General features: G+C 39.5%; 1 pseudogene; it reads right to left on the reverse strand.

Annotated features, from left to right (window-relative positions):
- Positions 1-2,400: 2,400 nt before the first annotated feature.
- Positions 2,401-27,225, reverse strand: LOC141728956 (BPI fold-containing family C protein-like; annotated as a pseudogene).
- Positions 27,226-27,256: the final 31 nt, after the last annotated feature.

The following is a 27,256-nucleotide window of genomic DNA, read 5'->3' on the forward strand; positions in this document are numbered from 1 at the left end:
AGTAGGAATTCCAGTATTTCCACAGGACAGATATTCATAGCCATGCTTGTACTGTAAAATAAGTAAATTAATGCGCCATTGGTATATGAAAAACAGATGGAAAACAAGTCCCATCTGTCTGAAATTGCTCAGGATACAGGAAACCATAAACGATACAGTATTTGTATTACAACACATACATAGATATAAATGCACACAGACACTGCAGTGTATATATCTGGTACGAATATATAGCATCAAGTCCTTGCAGTCAATATTTTCCATTTCTTCTGTTTTCTTATCCAGCTAACCAGTATTTCAGCTAGCCAGTACTACTTGGCTTGTCAAGGAGGTGATTTAATCAATTAGCTTGCAAGTACCAAGCAAATGCCCCCAGGCATAGGGCACTTTGCTGGACAATCTGAGTCACTTCATTGTGCAATCCATGAATAGAAAAGGTAGAGACACTTGTCAGTCAGTCAACAAATGCTCATACTTCACACAGATTTAACATCCACCGCAGGGAGTCACCTGCATAATAATTTCATTATTCGTATCTCTGGCTACTGATGATTAATGTAACTCACACCCTCAGTTACATAAACCTCTATACACTTTCTCATATCAGTGAGGGACACCAATCTAATTGAAAATCTCCATTTCTTTGGATTTCTTCTTCCATTCTTTTTCTAGTCACTCTTCATCTACCAAAGAACACAAAGAATTAGAAGCCCTGCTATAACTTACTGCTATTTGGTTTCAGGATGCCTTTTTTTAGTATTCTATCATACAGCTGGATAAATAAGCTGATTCAGTTCAAACTACACAAGCAATGTTTCTATCCTGAACTGAACTTTCTGTAGTGTGACTTCTGTAGTTTCCTTTCCAAATGCCTTTAATGTCTCCCAGTTTAATGTCTCTGTTAACACTGATAAAATAAAAAATACACCTTCCATTTTACAAATATTAGAGGTATGGAATTATTTGAAGGTTGATATCCTCGAAGAGCTGCAGCTATCACAATCAAAGAACAACTTCTGTAAGATACAGAGGCCAAGGACAGCTTGGCTGCAGGGAGCATGAGACTGTCAGGTTTCGGATCCTGGGAGAAGCAACAAAAGAACAGAATTACAACCACAGACTTCAGATGAGACCTGCTTGGCAGGATCTGTGGGAAGTTGCCTTGGAGAGCAGAGGCCCAGAAGAGCTGGCTAATCTTCAAGGGCAGCTGCCTCAGAGCATAAGAACTGCTCTTAGAATGTTCAGACAGTTCAGCAACTGTGGCAGAAAGCCAACATGGAGAACATGGAGCTACTGAGTGAACCTAAACACAAAAAGGAAGCATGCAGAAGATGGAAACTGAGAGCAGCTACTTGGAAAGAACACAAACATTTTGTTTGCTCACATAGGAATGAAATCAGAAAACCCATAGTTCAGTTGGAGCTGAAGGACAACAGGAAAGATTTCTGTAAGAACATTGACAGCAGAAGATGAATGTGGGGTTATTGCTCAGTAGGATGGGAGGCTAGTGACAAAAGACATAGAAAAGGTCACTTTTACTAGCAAGGCTTGTCCTCTGGCCTGCACCAGCAGGTGTGGCCAAGGGGCTGGAGAACATCAGCTACAAGGAGAATCTGAGAGTTTAGGTTGTTCCCCCCAGAGAAGAGAGGACTTGAAAGGCCATTTTGTTGCATGGGAATTTTGCAAAGAGACTACAGAGAAAACGGAGCCAGACTCTTCTGGGAAGTGTGAAGTGAAAGTACACAAGGCCACAGAACATACTGGAACATGGGAAATACTGATTAGATACTACCAAAAAAAATATTACTCTTAAGGTAGTTAAATAATGGAACAGATTGTTCTGAGAGATTATGAAATCATCCTTGGAGGGGTTCAAGACTTGACTGGACACCATGCTCAATAGCTTCATCTAATTAGTCCTGTTTTGAGCCAGTGTCTGAACTAGATGATATTCTATAATTACATGGCAATTCACTGAGATTTGTAGATCTGTTCCCACTCTCAGTGTCCAGTTACAAAGGAACAAATTGTGAAATTCTTACAAAGGATAAGGTCTCACTCCATACACAAAGTTTTGCTAACACTAATGGAAATAAATTGAATTATGCAAGAACTGACTTTTAATATTAAGAAAATGTATTGTCTACAACTCTAGTGAAAAGAACCAGTCACTTCTTCTCATCAGGCTGCAGGAAGTTTTCCAAAGCATCAATAATAATTAGCTACACTCACTGTACTTAAAAACAACAGTTTTGCTTTGTGAAAAGTGCTTAAGAAGTTTTTAGTAAAACATTAAAAGTAGTGATGAGCCACACTTCTAATGCTATAGCATCTACTCCCTATAAGACAACAGAAGGAAGAGTACATTTTTCTCTAATTGTTCTTTAAAAGTAAAGGACATCAGCAGTGGCTGTGAAGGTCCTCCTCAGCCTCCAGTTGATAGCGAACATCAGTGTAAATAACCAGATGACTCTAATGAAAGAAAAAACATATAAAATGTGTTTTGCCCACCCTAAATTCAGGTGGGTACATTCAGGTACAGTACTCTGGGACTTGTTCCCATGGTAACACCCTCAGCAGGGCAGGAGGCAAGAGTGGCTTTGTGCCTCATGAACTTTAGTTAACTTTAGGGTAGGAATGGGCTCTGATGGAGGTTAATACAACTCTCCAGAAGACTGAGCAACACTTACCACAGAGACACTCTGCCCGTGAGCCTTCTTAGAGAATGGTCAGAGAAATGAGGACTCAGGCACTCAGTGCTCCTAAGCCCTGCTGGGGATGGTAGTGCTGACCTTGTCATGTCCCCATGATGGCACCCCAAAAGGCTGGTGGGCCCCTTACAGCCTACAACTGCTAGGGGTGGGGGGCTCATTTTGGTTCAGAGATTGCATGTTATATCCAATGTGCAGTGAAAGCTTTACTATTGACAACATTTAGATCTACCCACCGCTGGAAAATGCCCCCAATAACAGGCCTGAAACAGCAGCAATATTCTATAAGAGGAAATTTGGCTTCTCACCTGATTAATTTTTATTACAGATCCAGTCATCGTATGGGCGAAATTAAGAAGAGGAAATCCTTTCCTAGTTTATCTTCAAAAGGGACAGGTATAAATACATTTGAAAGTAATAATAAAATGCACTCCAGAAGCATCTTTCTCAAGGAACTCAATTTGTTTTCAATTTCCCTTTAATTAGATGTCATGTCTCTCAAGGGAGCTATTATTCATATGTACTAAAAAGGCAAAAAACCATGCAAAAAAGTTGCATATAAACCTCTTAGAATCTCTCAGCTGTCTGACACTGGGATCTGCCTGCCTTTGTTCCTCATCTGGCATCTCCCCCTCAAAATCTGGTTTCTCCTTTTTTCCATTCTGACTTACTGTCCATCTTTATTTTCTTCTCTCAGCCGGTGGGTTCCTCTTGTTCTCATCTATTCCTATTTTCCTAAATCAAACCCCAGCTTTTTTCTTATTTGTTTTTCTAAACATCTTACTTTTGATTCCCAGCTTTTCATTCTCTTTCTTTTCTTCTCATTGATAGGTCAGCTTTTTCCTCAGCAGTCTTCTCACCTCTGTTCACCTCAGAGGCACCTTCTGTACCCTCCCACCTGCTTCTCTCTGCCATCACCCCCTTGCTCCTTGTCCCTTACTCCCTGCATCCCATGGAGCTGATTTTCTTCTCTGTCCTGCCTGTGGCAGCAGGAGAAGCACAAAGGCAGAGGGAGATCAGAGATGTTACCCTGAAGCCCAAAGATGCAAGTGTGCTCGGCACTTCCTCAGTTTGGGCCATTCTCTGGTCATGGCTTGACTGTCAGGACAAGACTCAAGGCAATCTCAGCTCTGCTGCCGCACTGCATTCAGTGAAAATGGAACCCTAGCCCAGTGTTTGAAAGGGAGCAAACGCCTACTCTGTGCCAGCCCCTGATCCATAGGGCTGAATGACCAGGATCGAAGTCCAGCACAGAGTAAACCCAACCAGCTGTTACCAAATGGAAAGAAAACCTCCCATAACAGAGTCTTTAAAGCTGAGCACTCCCTTTTATGGTTTCAGTCTTGCTTTCCAGCCAGCTGTGCTTCGGAACTGGCTACAGTCCTTACCTTTGATTACTGGAATCACTATTCTCTGTAAAGCATAAGACAGAAAATTCTCCACCAGTGACTTCTGCTGTGATGGAAAAAGCACATTTGCTGATTAGTGCCTGATGTCTATGAGGTTGTAGCTTGATGAGGAAAATGGAGGGCTAGGACCAAAGTGACAAGCAAAACGATCAGAGCAGATCTTGACAGAGAAAATCTCAGGCAAAAAATATTTATTTTAGTTTAAGTTGCAGCTGAACAATGCAAAATACACATAGCAAAGAGGTGTCCACGTTTCTTGCAATGAATTAAATTGAAGGGTTTTTTTCTTTATGTTAAGTAACTGGGATGAACCTTAACTTTAGGAATGAAATACACTAAACCTTGTTTCAGCTGGCAGGACTCAGTTCTCAGAAGTGAACTGCTCTCTGGATGGAAGAACTGTCCTGTGCTCATGCTCTGTCTTAATGCCACTGTGATTAGAGCCTTTCTCCCTTTACTTAAAGATGTGGGTTGGACTAAGTTGCTGTAGAGTCTCACTGAGCATTCCCAAGTCTACATTGAGTGATCCAAATAGTGGCATGGTGGGTTTTTTATTCCCCTTTTAAACTCCTGTTTTTATTGTATTTGGTTGAAGAGATTTAAGATAATTCCTGAAATGGAATTTAAGCCTGATTTTGTATCCACTCCAGCTACTACACCTACTCCATCCAGCTGTGAATTCTGTCTGAACCTAGGCAGACTATATAATATTTTGAGCCTCTGATGAGGAAAAAACCCCAACACTCTCAGAAATATCTCCTCTTACTGAAAAGAGAAAGAAAAGCAGAGAATATAGGGTTTCAAAACACAAAGAGCGGTGACAGATGATATCCCAAGACAGACCAATAATTGTTCACAATAGGTTCAGAAGAATTTCTTTTGCCCCTGAAGGGCTCAGCTACCTTTCCTAGGCACTGAAACCATCAACTTATGTCAGGGAAACCAAGACTGGAGTGCAGCAGGGAAAACTAGAACCTGAAGTAAAAAAAAGTAAAAGAAGAGGATTCACTAGAGGCACAAGTTATGTACACTGCTTGAAAATTCATTTGTGGAAATTTATACTTATTTCATGCTGGTCCACACATTTAACTTTGACAAAGGCTCTTCAATTCCCAACAATTTTAATTAAAACTGGCACAACTACAAATGAGTTCTAGAATCATCAGGCTCTTTCTGATACTAATCTCCTCCTATGGTCATGTGTAGTCCAGTGCTGTGACCTACAAGACTTGGGAAATCAAATTTTTCTGGAATAGTAATTTCCTGGAATGGCTGAACTATACCTTTGTCAAATACTAATTATGATTTAAATAAACTCATACCCATTTCTAACTATTATGATTTGCTAACTTTTCCCACTGATGCCTGTAATGAATCCTTGGTTCACTGTACACATATTCCTGGGGAAAACCAAAGTTTTGAAGAACAGGAGAACACATTTTTGTGTCAAAAGCTCTAAGTGAGCAGCACCATTACTTCTTAAACTTATACTGACAGGCTCTGATCATTCTAAGTCCTCTTTTCCTCTTAAAAGGTGCAGTGACTAAAACTAAGAAAAGACTGCTCACATTTTTCTTAAATGAAATTATAACAGATTAAAAATTGTTATAAGTTCTGAAATTCTAACCCACCTTGATGTATAGAACTAACATGAAGAAACACTGATGTGGACTACTTGTCTGACAGTCTTTGCTTCTACCCATCATGTGCATTTATGGAGAAAGAGGCTGTAAACCCAGCCCTGCTTGAAAGTGTGGCTAAAATGTGTTGTAAGACAGCTGAGAACAAGCATAGCTGCAGGTAACCACAGAACCAGCAAGACCTAAGTGAAATCTAAAATGCTCTGAGCTTTGATTCAAACTACAGACACCTTTCTAGTCTCATTTGTGTGATGACATGCTGCTGCAGTGTGTGCTATGCAGTCTCACTTTTCCCTGCCCCTCTCATGAGGCACATGGAGAACTATAGGGACAGTGGTCCTGTGCAGAGTTTGCACTCCAGCACTTCTGTTTATGGTGCTCAAACTTTGCAGGAACATTCAGAGGGCTTTGAGTAAACTACTGAACTTGATTCTCCAAAACCAATATAGACTGAAACAGATGCCTGCCTTCAAGATAACCAATAAATTGAACATAAATTGGAAAGGTATTTCAGCTACAGAAAGGGGGAACATCATGGGCCACAAGAGACATGGTTGTTCCACAGTATTATTGTATTTCATCTCCAAGATTTACACTAACCAGTTGAAAGTATCTTGGAGCTCCTATGAGAAAGAAGGTAACTAATATTCTTTTTCTCATGGTGAAACAAGCACTGTCAGCCTGACACAAGTTCTATTGTATCCTAATGTAGGGATAATTAATGCTTCTTTCTGAATTTTTCTTGGTTACCTCTTCAGAAGTAATGAGATAATCAGCTTCTGTTTGCTTATAGTAAAATTGGCTCTGGTACTGGCTGTCTGCAGGGAAAAAACAAAGCTGTCTTCTGTGACTGCATGCACAGATAGATGCTGTCTTAGATACAGGCACAAATGCGGCTGCTTTTGTGATTGGAAACACATTGTCTAAACTTTATTTGTGGTCAATATATATAGATTGTGAAATCATTTGTGAATTTGCTGTTTTCTGCCAGTAACTGGGATTGAGTGAACAGTGATAACACTGCCCCGATTGCCTCTTTATCATTAGGATCATTTAAGTCCTTGCATGGCTGACATAATTGGCTCACTTGCAATCTAATGAAAAGATGTCTGGGGACACACTGAACTATTTCATAACACAGAGGTTAGGAACACTGGGCATCAGACAGTAACATTTTTATATATTACAATTTATTCTTGAATAGTTACTCAACCTCCCACATGGAGAAAAGGGCTCTGTGCACCTACCTATTAAATCTATCAGCTTCTACAGTGTGTGGTGTGTGTTTCCTTCCTGTGAAATGCAACACAACAGTGTGCATATTTGTGGCAGAGCAGTATATGCTGTTTTATGCTAATCTCTAAGATTTTCAAAGGACCAGGGAGATTAGTGTGTGGTTTGTTCAGCACCAGCACCGAAAGTTATCTTCTAGCTCCTTTTACTTACTAGATTCCCTGCAAAGATGTACTGGGTGGTTGAATGTGGCAGGACAGCAAACACTCCTGCACAGCCAGTGATGTGTAGGACACATCTGCCTGCATTTAATTGACTGCAGGAGGTGATGTGGCCATCAGCCTCAGCAGCACTGGGCCCACTGCTGTGTGACTCCAAGCTATCCGAGCAGGGTCAAAGAGGAAGAAACTGCTGAGGGCAGAGTTCAGCTTTTCTCCAGCTACAGTTCCTACAGCTGCATCATAATCAGGTGCTATTCACCAATCCTCTGGTAATGAATCAGTATTAAAAAAGCTTCATTTTCATTACACCAACTGAAGCGACAAAATTAGCATTGCATATACTCTGAGTCTCAGAGATGATAAAGCAAAAGATGAAGTTTTAAACTCACTGATACTGAACATATATAGAGAAACAATTTAGAGGCTACTCCTGAAAAACACATTTTAAGAGAAAGAGATTAGTATGTTAAATAAGTGAAGGAGATGAGTGATTCCAGTTAAAAAAAAATAAATTAATCACCTTAACAATATAAAGAAATTGGAAAAGTTGACAAGCTTTTGAAATGCTTTGGAAACTCCTAGAGGACAAAGCTTCAGTTTGCAATGCAGATTCTGAATTTCACAATCTTATAGTAAATATTGCCATATTTTTAAAGCATTCCATAGTATCTTAATTTCTTGCATCACATTGATAGATTCATGGCTATTATTTCCCATTGTATATAATCTCCAGGAGTCAGAAGTCAGGAGTCTTTGCAAAGAGAAGTCAGGCTGACAGTAGCAGAGATACCATTACTTTGAAGAGGAATGAAAGGAGACTGATCTGACAGATGGCTACCACTTATTCTTTTTAACTGTTTCAAAGACTGAGAGAAAATCTAGCCCTCAGAGGAGTAGAGAATGATTAAAGTGTAGTATGATGTAGTTAGGAAGAGTTATCATGCGGTAGACATGTAAGTTTGAATTTTGCACTAAAAATAGACCAGTTTTCTTGTCTCCTCCCAGCTTTTGCAAATGAGCTAGCACACAGATAATATCCAGAGAAAACATTAGATACTGCTTTTTCTTAAAAGATCTGTACAAATAAAAGTACTCACCTCAGAAATAAAACATCTGAGTAGGGAAGTGCTTAGATTAAAAGTACTATTAAGCTGTAAACAAAATAAATTAGGTAATTTTTTCAGCTTGAAAATTAGGTTTTCCTTGGGGAAAAAAACCCCAACACATCCTGTTTATCTTAGTTTTAGATAATCCATGTTTTGATTTAGTATTTTCTTGCCCCAGAATGATTTCTAAGGAACCCACAGTGCTCTTTGGGACAGAAGAGAGAGATTTCTCATGGACTTGATTCAGGAGCATATATCAGTAAACAAGCATTATTCTTTGAAAGAACAGACGTGACTTCTGCCTCTAAGACTCTCTCAGATGAAATACACTGAATATGTCCGAGGCAAGGACTCAAAAATCTCATTTGCCTTTTTGCTGCTAACCACTGTGGTGATGTTTACCAGTACCATTTGTGTCACCAGTTTTCATAAACACCCTTTTGCTACAGTTAGCAAAACTTATTTGAAACTTTGACTACAAATGCCATTGTGGAAACTGGCATTTGGGAGAGGTCCTGTATGTTCTTCAACCACAGAGGAAAGCTTAGTTTGCTTGTACCTGCTGCCTGCTTGTACCTGCTGCTCTCTTAAGTCTGAGGATTTATTCTAGTTTGTCAATATAGCCAACACATTTATCATGGGCCACTGTGCAGCAGACTGGGGCTTCAGTACACTTCTTCTTGTTTTGCCCTTTTCTATGTGGAATCCATGCTGAGAAAAGCTCTTTTAGATTCCTTTTGCCACTCCTGGCACACCAACTTTTGATGTTCATTCTATCATTCTTTGCCTAGAGCTGCCAAGAAGTTCAGTCTGAAGTCTGAAAGGGACTTTGACTACTTGAATTATGACAAACTGAATGTCATTAATCTCTCTTACAAGTGGTATAAGTAGGACCCAAATCTATGTGAAATGGCAAACACAAGGTGTTAGTGTTCTTTGCTCACTATCCATCTTGCTAATATTTGTAATTCTGTTACAAGCAAATCATACTCACCTCTTTGGAGATAGTGATGTTAAAGGCCCCTGCTCTGTAGTGAACCAGTGAAGCAGACATAAGAAAATAATTGGAGACTCCCAGATATATCATGGAATCACCTTGGGAGAGTAAATGGAGCTGGCACAAAGGGAGGGTCTGTGTGATTTCCTACTAGATAGACCATGCCCTGCAAAAAGTCATCATCAAATATTTCTAGTTGTAACATTTTTATCTGTTAGAATGCATTAGCAGTGGTTGAACAGAAAGATTATTTTCCTAGTCTGAAGAAAAGCTTGACATTAAAGAAACCTTGAACTAAGCAAATAAGTTTGTGTTATGCCCTAAAAATCAGCAAATTATGGCTTTAAAAAAAAAAACAAACCAGGAATCAAAGAAAATCTGGGTGCCATGCTTTCAAAGTTTTGAGTATTCAAGTGAGTATTCTGAACAGCAGCTACAAGACACACACAAAAAATAATTCTCTGGACCACAGTTTTCTTTCTCTTGGAGCGAAGACACCTTTTAAAATTTAATGCTGAGGGTGGCATTTCAGGAAAATGTTCAGGCTCTCCTGAAAAGCACTGGAAGTTGCTTAGGACAGGGACACAAAAGAGCCTTTTATATCACCTAACACTTAGTCCTGGCCCAGCTGCCAACCCTCCCAGACCTATTTTGGTGCTGCACAGGTAGGGGACCTTGGTCCAGGTACGCTAAGAAAATAACTATTAACATGTGAGAGGGTTTAAGGCCATGAAATTAAAGAAGAGTAATACAGACAGTAGATAGTGTAGTTACTGACACTGTGAATGTTAGTAGCTGGAGGATTCAATAGGAAAAACACTCGCATGGAAAGGTATAAAACCCTAAGAAAAAAAGCTGGAAGTTGGAAGAAGACAATTTATAACCATCAAGAACCAGGCTGTTCCAGTGAGCACTGAATAACTTCCTTGACTGAGTTAGAAAAGTCATCCTGTGTCCCACTGTGATGTCCATGTATTAAAGCTTAGCCTATGAATTCAATATAGTGACAGTAGCTGATAAGTAATTCCTTAGTTCTTTAAAGCTGTGTATATCCTGCTTGCAGAGTTTTTTGTATGTGGCAAGAGTTGCTTGAACAAAATCAGCTCTGGCACATTTTTCTTCACTGAAGTCTGTTCTGAGAGCCATGGGGATGTCTGAATTACAAGGACTGTGGAAACTGCTGGAAAAACTAAATGTTGCTGAGATAACTCCTGCAACAAAGGTGAAAAGTAGATAAGAACTGTTATGTGCTGCTCAAGGACTGTCTGAGAGGAGCCTTCTTTTGGGTGTAACCTGTACTTATACAAGATGCTGAATCATCTCAAAACAAACAGCATTGGACTGCAATCACGTTGGGAACCATCACAGATTATGTATCACTGCTAACAGGTGAAGACTAAGCAGCAGTACAAGAGCTGTGTATCTAAAGAACACTTTTAAGCTGTTTGTAAAGCACCTCTGAAGGGCTTAAATTCTGAAAGAATTTAATTATAAATAATAGCTTGGGTTGATTAACAAATGCTGGGTTCCAAAATAATTCTTGACCAAAATTCCCAAAATGTCTTATTGCTTTTCTAAGTAAATGTTGGAGAGGCTGCATAAGACTCTAGTGAGAGAATTCATCAACTCAAAAGATAATCAGAAATGTCTTAGAAAGCACACTTATATTAAAGACAAATAACCTTCAAATACAAGTTAATGTGTGATTTGGAGACTGCTGGAGAATTAACTAGGGAATAGTTTACTTGTGCAAAGGTGTCAGTCTGGCTTAAAACTAGAAGAATGATAGACAAAATCAAAACAGATGCTATTTACAAAACCACATCACAAACAGTTATTACTTAGTTTAAGCAAAGCATTTTTGCAATGATGAATCTGAAGAAGAATGCTGGGAGATTGAAGAAGAAACACAGAAATTATTATAAGGGAAAAAGTGAGAGTATTCCTTTTGGAAAAGCCACTAATTCCTCCTGGTTTAGGCTTGTTCTCCTGCAACTAAATACACTTTGCAGAAGTCTCTCCCATGTAGTGAAAAATCCAGGGCAGAGTTGCTGTTTTTGCCACGTTTGCACAAGAGAACTAAACTCTCCTACACGTTTGCACAAGAGAACTAAACTCTCCTATGTTGTTAGTGAAATACTGCTAAGCAGGACTAAATCCTTTGGAAGATGATGTTAGCACATTTTCCTGCCTATCAGTGCTGAAGAAAAGGGACTTTTTTCACGTAGAGAGTGCTTCATTATCAATATGATTGAAGACTTTTTCTGAAAGGTGCTGAATGCAGCCTCAGTCTGTTACTTTTGATAAACAGACTGTGTGGTCTGTTTATACTGTATAAAAATCAGATGGGTTCAAAGAGAAATGGGGAATTCACACAGAGATTATGAACTTCTCAATATGAATATGAATGTGACAGCACAGCTCAGAGTGCCCTGGAACCTGAAGTGTTTAATTATGTGCTATGTAAGAAAATTGTCTCAATGACCATGATTTTCAGTAATATTTCCCACTGCTTGGCACATGGAAGGAATAGGTCATTTTAAGAAAAATAAATGTCTGCTTACTCTGCCTATGAATAACAGAGCAGATAATAGAAATACCCACAATGAATAGTGAAGAATGGGAACAAACTCTATGACTTGAATTTTATTACTTACAGGAATTTAATTAATTTGAGTTGAGAAACAACCCAAATGTTTTCAATCTTGAGGGGAGAAACTCTAACAAGAACAATAATACAAAGCTGTGGCATTGATTATAGTAGTGAAAATCTTATATGCTTTTTGAACATATATAACTATTGTATTCATGTCTCTGCAAGTGACACAGGTACAGTTACTGGTGGAAAAGAAACAAGCTCTGTGTGACACAGTCTGCCTGCAGCATCTTGTTACCTCACTGAACACAAGTCTTATGTCCACACACCAAAAGCATAAAGGATCAGCAGGAAAATGCTCATCTCCAAAACCTAAAGAAATAACACAGGTCAATTACAACAGACTGAAAGATTGCAGATGACTTCCTATGGATACAGAAGAAATCCAAATATTGTATATAAGATGCATGCAAGAGATTTCTAGAGTGCAGTATAGAGTATGTTAAGATACAGAACAATGGCTTTATTTTTCTTCCTTTCCCTTTTTTTGTACCATGAACACATAGTGTTCAGGAATAGTTCAGGAATACTTTGGCATCTAATAAAAATGGCTACAATTTGAGCACTATGAAAATTACTTAACCAAAAACTGCTATCACCAACTCACTCTTATGCTTTCTAAGCAGTGCATCCATCAATTTGATTTTGTATTTGATATTTAGGCATAGCTATATGAAAAGAGAGACAAGTCAGAAATGTAGGGCCTGTGTTTAACTCCTCCCTTCGCTAACTGAAACCATCTTTGCAAACTTACATTTTATCCAGTTTTGTGTGAATGGGCTTATCAAGATAACCAGATAGAAAGCAATAGATACAGCTGGAGGAAAGGAAAGGGACACAGTGGCTTTCTTACCATGGACTGACATATTTGAAAAATAAAATCTATCAGACTGGGATATGAATGTCATTTATATTAACAAGAAGCAATTATAGCTATACTGTTGACTGTTAGTTGTTGACTATAGTTGACTGTTTTTATTAATTTGAGAGTCTCAGACAAATCTAGGGGGTCAGAGTCTCAGAAGAGCTATATAGAAAGCAATCTGCAAAGTTGTGAATATTAGTTTATAAATGATGCTCAATAAGCCACATTTTGTCTAAGAAAACAATTTCTACAAAATCTTAGTAAGAACTGTAAGCATTGTTTCATATTCTCTTTTGAAAGCTATATTTATAAATTGTAGGTCAGCTTGTCAAAAAGCTTAATCAATCTAGATGCCTTTTATACCTGCAACCTTCCATTTGCAACCTTGGGCTCTCTAATATGGTCAAATGTCAATGCTTTCATGTGCAATAGGTCTAGTCAGCTCATTTGCTAGCACATGCAGGAAGAAATGTAAATTAACTGCACTTCACACACTCAACAAAGGAGTTTAGTTTTGAAAACTGATCATTAAAAATCTCTTTTCAGAGCTTTCAATGGTTAATCACATCTTGTAGCTGGATCCTTAGAAACCAAAATTTGAAAAGTGTCCCTTTATGGTACAAACAGTGCTACTTCTCACAGAATAATTAGAAAGTTTGCTGTACCTACCTAGATCCTCCACATGATTTGACTTTAACACTATCAATCTCAGCTGGCAACTGTATAGCAACAAGCACAAGTGGCCTCTGCTATCCCCTGACACTCCAAAGATAACTGCAATAAACAGGCCTGAGATGAACACAGCAATTTCTCCTTGGTCTTTGCTGCCTGGGGAAAAAAAGCCAAACTGAGTCAAGAAAACATCTGCTGTAAGGGAGCTATTTAAGAAATGGCCTGTAAATCAAATGTGAAAGGACTTCTTGCTTCTATTATCTAGAATGAAGAATGGGTTTCCAAGGGATTGAAGTATTTTAGGGAGATGCCTGGTGTGCAAAACAGATTATATGCAAAGGTCTCCAGGACATGAATTTTCAGTGTGGTGCAGGATTTGACAAGTTTCCAAAAATGTCACAATTTCATAGAAATACAGGACACTCCAGTTTTTCATGACAGATCACCCTGAAGGTCTCTGGGACTACAACAGCAGAAGCCAGATAGCTCATAAATATATAACTCAAGTTTTATCAGTGCTTTAATTGTTCCACTTTGCTTTTTCCTGTAAGAAAATTTTCAATAACTCCTTTAGATCTTTACATTACTCAATTTTTTTTTGTCCAGCCCCAAATCCATTCATTCTCCTTTCTAAGAGAGAAATCTTCCTAAAATCCCTACTAAGGTATCAAGAGAAATCTCTTTAAACCTGAATTCCAGCAAATTTAGGTACTAGGACCATGGTTAGGAGTTGCAAAAGCTGTAGACCAACCACATAGGATAGAGAGTTGAATGGTTGTTAGAATAGCCTTATAAAAACCTCATTTACCATAATAGCACTGACACTGTAAGCATCACCTTTCACATTTTCATCTTGATTACTTGGGTTTTCTTCTCTCAGGCATTACTACAGTGATGGCACAATACTATAGAGAAAGAACTCTGTCCAAGAGAAAGTTCAAACCATGAGTCTCTCCACTTTCCTCTTAATTTTTTTAGGCAATGCAAAATTCCTGGAAAAAGAAGCTGTGCTCCTAAAAGGTTAATTTTTACCCTAGACTGCCCCTAACCAATGTCTAGTATTGCCAGTCACAATATTTTGCAAGTCCTTCCTATCACCATTACCATATTAAACCTCCCCTTTTCAGCTCATGTATTTTCTCTTCACAACAGTGATGTAACAGAAGAAAAACCAGAGAGGCTGGAGGAACAGTGACAGCAGTTCCCAGCCACCAGTGTCACTGAGACAGAATGCAGAACTGCATGCCCATGCTCCTTTGGAATCAGGATGTGCTGTGCTGTGAAATTTTGCAGCCTGGTGATCCATCTTGCTGATAGAGCACACAATAGAGCAATGCCTACTGTTACCAGCTGCTCCATTTACCCAAATTGTAGAGATTAGCACCTTGCAAACTTTTCTGGCATTCTCGAAGTTTTAGCCCTCCCCACTCCCAAGAAAAGCTATACTATTTAATACCATTGTATTAAAATTGTATTGCAAGAATGCTGAAATAAGTGTAAAAATCAGCATGTAATCACGTCATAACAGACATTCTTACACTGCACAGGCTTATGAAGCTAAGTCAGTTTTCCACAGCAACCCAACTCCAAACTTCTGGAGTTTCTTATGACAGTGCCCTTCCTTTAGTAGGAGCTCTTTGGAAGGCACTATACACTGTACCAGCACATAGCTAATTAGCTATGAGCTAATTAGCTATAGAGTCGACCTTCCAGCTATACTATACAAAGAAAGTAACAAATGTGGCCACTGTTAACTCTGTGGTCCTGAATATTCATGCAATGCTGGGCAAACTGAGCATGCTAACAAATGTCAGAACTGATACTTCCTAAAGAGACCTCTGGAATAAAATAATTTATAAAAACCCAAAAACCAACACTAGTTGTCAGGGGATGTTTCCTTCTTAAGAAGCTTATTCAAATAGATTATTGTTGGATTGTAGTTAAATGATAATGTATATCTGACCTGAAAAATAATTTCCCACTATATTTTTTAGTTTCATTTGCAATCCTTCTCCCAGAGCCCTCCCACCTGCATTCTGTACAAAACTTCCAGTAGCCATGTGTGTATTGTCCAGTCTGCACTGATTGTAGCAGAAGCCTTTGCCACTGACAGATAAATGCCAGTGCCAGGAATAAAGGAAGCAGAAGTTTCTGGGAAATCTACAGCATTAATTCTGTGCCTACAGAATACAGAAAGAGGCATTATTACACTGCATGTAATACTCTGATCACTTAAAACCCTTTTGGTACAAAAGGCAAAGTCTGTGCTTCAGTAAAAGCATTTCTTAGAAATGACTGAGCCATGTATATTTTAGGAAAGAAGGACACTTGTACCATTTTAACTCATAGCATCCTTGGAAAAAGAATCCTTGATATTTAGCCAGGATGGTTTTTTTTTTTTGGGTTTTTTTTTTTTTTTTTTTTTTTTTTTGTTTTTTTGTGGTTTTGGGGTTTTGTGTCAGGGGGGGAGTTTTTTGGTTTTTTATTGGTTTTTTTCTTTTTTTTTTTTTCTTTTTTTTTTTTTTGTAACAAAAACTTTCCTTGAGAGAAGAATGAACTCTTTAAAGAGAAATCTTCTTGCCAGGGAAAGAATAAATCCATGTTTAATCTCAGATACTACATTTCTAAATAAATACAGGTTGCCCAAATGCTAGCATTTGCTGAAGACAACCAAAGTCTTTGTTCTCCTATTCTGCTCCCATGCCTAAACAAAGGGCTCTGAAGAGGATCCATTTTTCTAAATTAAATCTTACTTGAATATTTCCCTGCCAAAACAAATATTTCTGAAATTCAAGGATATTGTCTTGCAAATGAGTGTGTTGAACTGAGCTGAACATTGTAAAGATATCACGTCATCTTATCATACAGTATCCATTCCTCATTGTTCCCTGCTATCTGGCAGAGATCTCTGAAACAATTGCCATTAGTCTGCTTTCCCTGGGGCAGAAGGCACCAGCTACTTTCAGTTAATATGACCATAACCTTCCAATAACATCTCAGGCATGCCTGATACCTTTAGGTATCTTGTTTGCTGTGAGCCAAAATCAGATTATATACCGGGAAGACAGCCAATTTCAAGAACTATGGTTGGGGGAATGAATTGGGCTTTTGAAAATCATGCAATAATTTAGATTGAAATAGGACTTCAGGAGACTTTTTTGGTTCAACCTCCTATTTAAAGACGAAACAACTCAGAGACTCTGCCCACCTGAGTTTTGAACTCATCCAAGAATGCAGACTCCCCAGCATTTTCAGCCCTTGTTCTGGTGCTCCCTAGAATGTTTTCCTAACTGCAGTACTTTTCTTGATGTGACTTAAGCCTTTTGCTCATCATTATTCCAGTGTGTACCTTTGGAAGAAGCTGGCTCTGTGTTCTCTTGGTTTTTTGTTTATAGCCTGTTGGAAGGTGGGATTGAAAGCTGTAGAAAGACCTGCTTCTATGTTAGTCTCTGTATTTGGAAAACTTGTAGGAAGCTCTACAAAGCCATTTTTTCTACTGGCTGTCCCTGGTACAAAGATTTTCCTCTTCAATAAACACTTGTTGAGCTCTATCCAGTTAAAATGGTAATTTATGATGTAAATTCATCCAAAAATATTCTGTAAAAAGCATCTTCCTGCCATATCAGCCAAGATACATCATCCCCTGCACACATTTTCATCTTATCGCTTTTTTTGGTTTTTTTTCATCAAACACAGATTATTTTCACCGCTACAGGTCCTTCATAGTAGAAGATAATAGCACATATTGTTAATAGCACATATTCTGCCCTCTTTCACACCTATTTCTACTGCTGTATCATAGCCATGCTTACACCTGTCTTGCCCCAAACTCTGACACAAACTGGATGAAAAAAAAAACAGCCAAGGTGCTCCTTCAGAAGCTTTATAAAGCTCACCTATGAGTGTAGCAGAACAAGTACTTTTAAAACCAATCAGAAGCAGAGTTCGATGAACCACTAAAATTTTACACTGAACAAAACAGTGGCTGTGTAATTATTGCAATGTTGCAATGAAAAGCGGTTTCATCATAAAACTTTGAAAATTATTTCCTTTACTTACCTTGAAATGACATAGTTGATCTTAACAACTGAGAGACTCTCCTGCCCACTCCAGCTTGGGAAAGTCTCTTTCAATACTGTTTGCTTCAGGAGCTCCATCCCAATCCTCCTGCCTACAAGAGGACATAGGAAAGCATGTGCCTTGCAGATTAGATTCAGGCACCTGAAGGCCCAGATACACTGCTGAATAATTTAATCCTAATTTTTATCATAGTTCTTGCAACACTCTGATTCTATGATCCTTACCTAAATCACCTTCCAACTACAAATATTCCCATCTACAACTTCTCTTAAGCTCACGTATAAGACATTTAATCTAAGATCAAGACAATCTGTTAGGATCATTTTGTCCCTGAGTTGTATTTCATATTTGAGAGTTCATGTCAGGTTTCTGAACTTTTATACTCTCTTCATTCATAACGTAGGTGGCCTTGGGAAATACTTGATCATCACCCTCACCTCAGACTGGCTCACATCTGTTGGATGAAAAAGCAAGTTATGAAGTAGCAAGGCAACTTCTCTCTGTAGTGGTCACTTATAGAAAAAGTGTGATATATGCATCTGAAGTACTGGTATGTCAAATGCAGAACTGTCTGAATTGTTGCTTGTGTACAGGAAGTTGTTTGAGTTTTAAAGACAATCCTCTAAAATTATTTCTTCCAGTTTCTTTCACAGTATGTGTGTTTTGCCACTGCACCTTAACCTTTACAGCTTGCTTCAGATACCTGACTTATTTTCTTACCTTCTTTCCTGTTTTAAGGAATTTCTAATTTCTTGAATGTTTCAATGCTATTTGTGCGTTGATAATATACACAGACCCTATTGTTAACAAACAGAGCATCTTTTCATTCCAAATTCCTGGGCCTTCCTTCTTTGATTAAGACATAATTAAAACTTTATTACTGAATGATGTCCTGCTTTCCAATGTTTGTAACACAAGAGTCTTTAGCTTTTGACCTCACAATTGCTGAATACAAAACACCTCGGTTTTTTCATCACCAGGCTCCATAGTATTAGAAAAGCAAAGGATTGAAATTTGTGATAAGGTAACACTGGAATATCTTTTTATAAAATGCATGTTTTATGAGGGAGAAGTAAGTCATGATTCCCTGGGAATTCCTGTCTCCAAAGCAAAATATGGCCTCTCACTGAAATAACTTAAAGCTCTCTTATGACTGTCAGTGAAGGCAGACAGTGATCACAGGTGAAATTTCTCTCAAGGTTCTTGTAGCAGGCAAGAAGCATGAAGGCAGGATCTATTGCTTCAGTCTTCAATTCTCACATTAAGGGAAAGGATGTGAGGCACCAAGATCTTCAAATATGAGAAACACCTTTGGGAGGGGCACTGTTAATCTGCTCTTACTACTAATGCAGGGGTGTGCCAACTTAGTCTGTTCATTCAGCATTTGGAAAGCCATGCTGACTGTAACAAGAACTCCTATGCTCACACTAAGAACCTAAAGGCATCAGAGATCCCTAGAAAGCAAGGGAGATCAATACTATTTTGGGTGATTGATGTTTGCCCTGCACTTTTCAACTCCTCAGAAGCCTTTAAAACAATGCTCATACAGCCAAATAAGCAGATCTGATCCTTGCTTTCATCTCAGTCGCATAAACCCTTTTAGTTTTCACCTCACAAGTCCATACCTGTCAGCATGCTCGTTACACAAATGACAATTAATCCTTAGCATGACCCAGTCTTTGTTGAATTTGTGCCTTGTTAACCTTTATTACTAATATTAATTCTGTAAACAACTGAAATTCTATTACATGTCCTTCACACCCATGGAGTAAGCTTTAGCTAAAAGACAGTGAAAGTTAGCATAAATAGAAAGAGTATGGAAAGCATACTGTGGAAATTTTCTTTTAGGGGCAGAATTATGGCAGTCACTACATTTTTTTTAAAGAATAGTACATGCAGGTGCTGTCCCATGCCAAATGCAAGAGTGAGAGTCAAGGTGTGAAGCTATGTGGCTGTTCCAAAATGGTAAGCTTTTTTCTCCAATTTTGTCTGTTTATCTTCAGCTAAATATTGCACTATAAGTCAGGTTTCTGACACTTTAAAAAAAGAAATTGTATGACCATCTAATCCTGGTTCTAAGAAAGTATATAGATATAAAGAATGTAGTAGAACCTTCTGGACTGTAGGAGAATGCAGTCATCAATAAAGGATAAATTCACACCCGGGATGCACACAAAAGAAAGGAAATTAATTAGGGAAGAGACAAAGTGTCTTCTTGGTGTGAAGTGACAAAAGGAATATATTCTCTTTCAGTATTTAAGAAGCTTGTTCCTTCATTGCACCTCTATTAAGAAACAATAGTTCTGTACATAGAGTATTTATGATAAATTAACTTCTGGCAATGTTAGACATAATAAAGTCCAGCCCCTTCTGAGTAATCCCCACTTTAAGACCAGGATTAGCCTCAAGCCTCAAGAACAGCCAACACAGCAGGAAAAAATACCATATCTTTGGCATCCTCTCACCCTTGTCACAGATCTATTAACAACATGTATGATACAGATGCTTTCATAAATTATGCATATCATGAGTTGCAAAAAATCAGTATCCATTACTTCCCTCAATGAAATTTGGACAAGGATGGATAGGCAAGAGGACTTTAGTTAATGATTTTATTGCACAGAGCCATCACTGTGGGAGCCAGCAGAGATTTCTGATTCCTTGGATATCACTTTGGCAGGCACTAGCTTTTGGTGAGACTGAGTGGTTCTGCTCCACTACTCTACCCTTGCCCCACACCCATGTCTTGGCTATTGTATTTTATCATCTGTCCCACTACCTGCAGAGTGAGCATGACAAAGCAATCCCAGTCAAGCAGGAGTAGGTTTTTCTCTATAACACCATATTCTTTTTACAGAGCCTCCCTAGGATACACTGGCTGTGAGAGTTCCAAAGTTTTTCAACTGAATCTTCTGGTTTAATACAACAAGGTAGGTCAGACACTGCTACATGAGCTTGACTAAATTAGATTACATGAGAAGGGACTGCAAGGGTAAATTCAAAGCCTGTATGAGAATTACATGGTGATCACAAAGGAACAGTGAAGGGTTTCCTGGCATGAGAATGCAGTGATGTGGTTGAGTGCAAAGCAGGCTCTGAGCCACTGTGTGGTGGGACATAACCACACAACACAGATTCACAAAAGATGAGGCAAATTGTTTCTTTCTGTGACACATCCCTACTATAAAAATAAGGTTTCTTTGTTCAAAATTCTTGAATTGATCCTGATTTTCACTACCAATGACAGCTACTGCTCAATTTCCTAGAAATAACAATACTGTTTCTCAAGACAACTCCAAGTCTTCCCAGTGCTGCCTTAGAAAATTGTTTATTAGGGACCCATAATAACTTTATGCTGGGCTTAGCACAGAGGGGAGTGGCACATTCTTTTCTAACATGTCTGACTGTGATCATGATACCTGCCTATGTATAAAACCATGCTAGTTAATTAGTAGCAATAGGTTTTGCTGCTTTCCCAGTCATTTGGAGTCTATAAAGTCATTCCTGGATTTCTAACCAGCATCATATTGTCTTGGGCAATCTTTTCCATAATCTTAGAAAACACATAAATGCACTTAAAACAAGCACAAACCCTCTGCTCCACCAAAAAAACCCCACGCCCAACCCTTTGTTAGTCTAACTTCTGTATTGAACTTAGTATTATGAGGTCAGACTACAAATGGTTGCAAATCTATGTTCTACCTAGTACCTCATAAAAAACTGGTCTTTGGTAGATTTCCCACTATAAGACAGACAAAATACATTATCAATATTGCCCTGGTATTGGTTCTTCAAGGAATCCTTACAAAATTATCCCAGGACATTGTGCAAGAAAAAGTAGTCTCAGGGAAAAAAACATTTTGAGAACATAATCCACATTCTGACAAATTTTGAAAATGTATCCTTTAATTGGTCCATCTCTGGTTCTTGCCATTTGGTTTTCTCTATTTTAAGCAACTCAAAATAAATACTTTAAGGTAGCAATGCTGTATTATGCACAACAGACTCCTGAAGTCACATACCCTACATGTTTTCCAAAAAAGTGTCCTAACTTTTCTTGCAAACATGCCACTTTCAATCCTGATTAATGAGTCAATTAAAAATCAATGTAAAACCAGAAAGACTGATTTTTCTATTATTAAAGGACATGGATATTTACTAGATATTTATCTATCAGGATTGCTAGAAACATTGATGTAGATGAGATACCTCATTCCCATAGCATTTCACTCACACTGAGGGACAGAACACAGCAGTCTGTGCTTTGGAGTTGATAAGTTCTTCTTTGGATCTTAAATGTATGGTGGGTAAGAAGCTGAAAGAGAAACTGAACTGCCATGGGAATAAAAGAAGTAGCATTTCAGGCTGCTTCCTTACACCAACAAGCTGTACTTCTGCACCCCAAAGCTGATACTCTTGCTCTCATTCCCAAGCCCCTGTCAGACTCAGGATGAGTGTACAAGGTCCCTCAGATGACTGAGGCAGACTGAGCTAAGCAGAAGGAACTTGTCAGCTGCCTGATGGTCTGAATGAGAGCTGCCAATTGCACCGCTGAGGACAATAGATGTCAGACAAACTGCTCTGATTTTTATCTTCAGTAACTGAGCAGGCACAGACCAATATCTGTATGTAAATAATTCTCTTAATTCTTTTGTCTTCACAAAGATTAAAGTACCTTCAAGTACTTGAAATAAAGAAAAAGATTAAAAACTCCTTTGTTTCAATTTGTGTACCTGTCTCACCCTAATGAAGTATCCTACTTACCAGAGTGTAGATACCATGTCTGGTTTCTCCTTTGTGAACAGTCTGCAAAAACTTTTAATAAAAATCACAATAAAGATTACAGATGAAATTTGCCTAAGAACTCAGCAAGTTTCTGATGTAGAAAAAGTCACCATACTTGTCTTGTACAGGTTTAACACACCCATAAAAACACACTATCTTACACTGTCCATCCTCAGAATAGAGTATATCTGAAAAGGCATTTTGTAATTGTCTTGCCTTGGTCCTGTACAAGATTCTCCAGTTTGCAACCCACAGAGTAATTTGTCTCACTTTCAAACATTTAGAAACCCCACTAGTTAGCAAACACAAGACAAACAGTTCTCAAACACAATAGCAAATATAGAGTCTACCCAACCTGAAGTCCAGAAAGAGCACTTTAGTTTCCCAAATATCTCTGCTGTTATCTCTGGGACTGGATTTTTCAGTTTCTTCTTTTCTCCATTGTTACCAGTTACTCTGCAGTATACTCAAGAACCAGTATGGCTTTTGCAGCTCACTCAACAATGTCAAATCAAAAAGGACTCAATAGCCTCAGGGTTTTAACCCTTCCTACACATTGATATTCCATATGGAAGACTGCCGCTTGAGGGAAAAGGAATATGAAGTTTATATGATTGATGGAAGAGATATATTGGTAGGAATGCTTAAAAAAACCAGCAAATGACACAGGAGTTTGTTAAATTACATAAAAGCAGATAAACCCTCTTCCCATCTACTGAGAACACCCACAGAATAAGAAAAACTCCAGTAAGCTCCTGCTCATGGTTTCCTGCATTCTGTGTAGAAAGTCATGCCATCCACTTCCAGCTCATGAGACAGCCATCAATCTTACTCAGTGAAATCTTCAAACAGAAACCACAGGAGGCAATGGCCTCCCCTACCCCACAAGTTGTATCTGTGAGTATGTCTGGAACACTCCCCAATTTTTCAGCAGCTTTGCAAAAGCTTTGTGCTACCACAGCTTTTCCTAAGTGTGGCTTTACTACTGATGCCCTTCATAAAGGCTTTCAAGGCCTTGGAGCAGGGTTGCCAGAGAACTATTAATCTATGTCAGGCTGCAAAATAAATAGCATAGCTGCAATGCCTACACAGAATCTGCTAACAATGGATAACAATGTTGGGAGGCAGTTGTCTGATGAGCTGATGGAAAAAACCGTTGTCACTGTTTGGATCCATTGAGTCGATGTTGCTGAGCTCTGTAACTGCCCTATCCTAGCACCTGAGCCAAGACAGCTCATTTTTACCAAAGTCCATTTAGCAAAACAAAAATCAGTGTCCTTGTTCTGGCTCTGCCCAGCCTGCTGCCCTCAAAGCTAAGAACTGAGGGGTGGTTCCCAAGACACAAGGAAAGAGTAAGAAACACTGAGACACTGAACCAGAATGCAGCAGGCATTATCTGTCTGCCCAGATTTAGACTCGAGTCCATCATTTGCACAGGTCTGTTCTAAGCTTTCCTCTCTGCTTTTCTGCCCATAGTTTGGCTCACTCAGCAGCCTCTTGTACAACTATTCCCTTCCTTTCTGGGAACTGACAGTGGCATGGGGCACACTCAGCCCAGGCAGCCACTTCCCTGGGCTCACACAAATGGCAGTCCTGTCAGATTCCCAAGAGGTGAATACAGTGATCTCCCTAAGAAAAAAATTAGTCTCTTTTTACCACCCAGAGAAATGTGATTTTAGTCTGCTAATGAAAAGCTACAAAATTCTGACTTTAGCCACTTCAAACACTTTTGCTCAGCACACAACTCCCAGCAATTTGATACTGTTAAAAATATGGAAATACAAGAAAAACCATTGAAAGTGTCTGAAGCAACCCAGCAAACTCCAGGAAAACTGCTGGAAGGTCTTTTGCTCCATACAATCAAGATTGTAATCAGCAACAGAGAAGATAAGAGCCACGTGAGCAAATTGTTTAAGAGTAATCTGTAGACAGCCAACCTGAGATGTTGTAATGCACTCACTGTATAGAGCATTAGCATAAAGGGCTCTAAAACACCTTCTAGCTGGAAAGCTGACCACCAGTGAGCTGCAAGAATTTAGGAGGTTGCCTCCACTGGCCTTCATTTGAATCTCCTCCACTGGTACACTTGAATGGCACTTTAGACTTTGGCACTTCATCTCCCAATGATACTCCAGCCTTCATACCCATCTCCTTCTCTTCCCACACTTTATCACATCTTTCAGTGTGCCTCTTGTCATTCAAAATATGAGCACTGAAACTTAATATATACACATATGTATTTATTTATATATATTATAAATAATTTATACATATTATACATATACATCATTTATAGTGGCAAATACATGAAGAGAAATAACAGAAAAGGTCCACCAGCTCACAGCTTTATTACTCCACTCTTCTTTCAGGAAAAAAAATTTCCATGAGGTATGTAATTCAACCAAAGAGACCTTTACATTTTATAGTACTCCTCTGCCATGGGACTTGGTCAACAGGACTCCAGCTTTAATTTTCAAATTACTCAAGGGAACCCACAAGGGCTATCAGTAGGGTTTTACAGCTTTGGTGAAACAGGTTCTGTTTCACACTGACCATGAGCAAAAGAAACATCCTCAATAAAGTATTTTGAGTAGAGAAACCAGTCTTCAACAATCATTCCAAGCTACTGACAAAGAGCTTTCTTTTGGCACCATACTGTGTATTGTCTTAATGAACTAGACTTAAAAATAATTCAGTCTTTCTGACAAGAGTGAACTATGCTGAAAGTCAAAATTCCTCTGTCCACAACCATTCTTTAAGTCTCTAAGCACACAGGTTCCCTATAGTATTTGGACAAGTGCCCTTCCCAGCCAGAGGTCAACTTCATATATGGCCACTGAAAGTCTCCTGCCTGCAGACTGAGACAAAATTAAAATGGTGGAGAAAACCTGTAACTCATCAAGTAACAGCCCCTTCCTCTAAAATGATGTGTGAAAGAAAAAATAATGGTGGTGTTGAGTCACGTGAAATTTGCCAGACTTGAAAGCTGAGGAAAACATTTTAGCCTTTCATCCTAATTGTTTCCTAGGAGGTTTTCCTGCTGTGTGGAAAACATGTCTAAACCTTATATTATAGCATGACTCATAAAGTTCAAAGGAAAAATTCACAGAGTGGCAGCAAAAAGCTCACTTGTAACTTGGTCTAGCTGGTTACCCAATAATGACTAGTCAGCTCCTGAGAAACTGAACCACCTCACGTCACACAGTCGCTTCAGCTTGTGCAAGCTACAAGAAGGGTGGTTCTGCTGCTGGCAGCACGTCTGCCATAGAGCCAGTGGGGTAACAGGAGGAGGCTGTGACAGGGATAACTCTGGAGAATGAAACAGAGTAGGACATCCATGGCCAAAGGAAAATGGTGATGATGTTGAGGCAGCAGCATGACACACTTTGGATTCAACGCTCCTGGAGAGAGCAAAGAATTTCTAAAAGCACAGTGCTCCTCACGTGCTCTCCTTTCTACTTCTCTGCCAGTTCCACTCTCATCCCCCTCTGTGGCAGCAACCCACTCTTCTGGGTTTATTCAGGATGTGTCCCCATTTGATGATGACTGTGTAAGGACTCCTTCCAAAAGGGTGGTGGCAAAGGGTGCAGCTTCTCAGGAAATCCCTTGTTGTCGTGGTAAGTTCCACCAAGCTGACTGTAACGAGCATGAGCTCCTCCCTTGTCCAGCGAGTGGTGTTCCAGCTCAGCTGCCTCTTCCCTTTCATCACTTCCAGTGCAAGCCTCTCCTTTCCACTGAGGAATTTATTGGCATGTTGGAACCAGAGAATGGCTGCCCTTCAGCTTGAGACATCTCTGAGAGCCAACTCTAAAAAGAATTGCATTAGATTGGTTGGATGGCTGTGTTCAGATGCATTTCACCAGCAGTCCAAAATAATTTTTTGAAGTTTCAAGTCTCCTTCTTCTTGCTGGGCTCCCAGGGGCTGAAAGAAGACAGCAGGGCTATTCCTACAGGGTTAAGCAATGTGATTAGGGCCCTAATAAGCAGTTGTACTTGGTGGCAGCTGTGTAAGCTAGGTCTTGTAATTTCACTTATTATTTTAGTATTACATTCCCACAAAGCACCCCACTTTTCTTATGTTATTCTTTGTACAGAGAAATGTGATGCAAGCCAGGTTTTATTGTTAGAAAAACCCCATGATCTGAGAATATCCATTGCTCTAAGTTAGCTCTCAATTTACTGCTTTTGAAAATTCTATGGAATTCATTAAAAGACGTGAAAACTTGAAAACAAATTTGCTTTTTACATTATTCCCCCACTCAACATTATGCTCCTGCCAAGTGTGCACTTCCAGATAAAAGACGTGAGGATATGCTTTTTTTCCAAGTATGACAAGTGAAGCGGAACTAAAGATAGTAAACTTCAGTTTGTATCACTTCATACTTTAGTCGAGATTATTGGCTCACAGGTGTTGCAGCACTACTTCTGAAGTGACAACTTAGCAGACTGGTCTAGAAAAAACACGTTCCTTCACAAAACTAAACACTCTCGGGAGCAGCATCTTCCTTCAGCCTTTCTCTTTGCGCATTTCCACCCTCGGCCACAGTCTGACAGCCAGCCAGGCTCTCCCCTGTAGCGTTGGCTGCAGAGCATCACCTGGCGCCATGCCACACTGAGGAGGAGCAGGGCAGCGGCCCAACCACCCTCGGCACGCGGCACCAGGCAGCCCGAGCGCAGGAGCTCCTCCGCCACGGCTCATCCACGGCAGGGTAAGGGGCTGAGGAGGAGCGGAGCCGTTGCGAGGCGCGGGCGCAGCGCCGGGGCCGCACACGCAGCAATGGCGACCCCGCACCGCCTCTGGGGGCGCGCGGGGGCGGCTCCTCCCCGCGCGCAGCCGAGCGCCCAATCATCGACCGCGGCCGGGCCACAGCGCGGCACGCA

This window comes from Zonotrichia albicollis, chromosome 4 (genome assembly GCF_047830755.1).
Source record: "Zonotrichia albicollis isolate bZonAlb1 chromosome 4, bZonAlb1.hap1, whole genome shotgun sequence".
Classification (NCBI taxonomy): domain Eukaryota; kingdom Metazoa; phylum Chordata; class Aves; order Passeriformes; family Passerellidae; genus Zonotrichia; species Zonotrichia albicollis.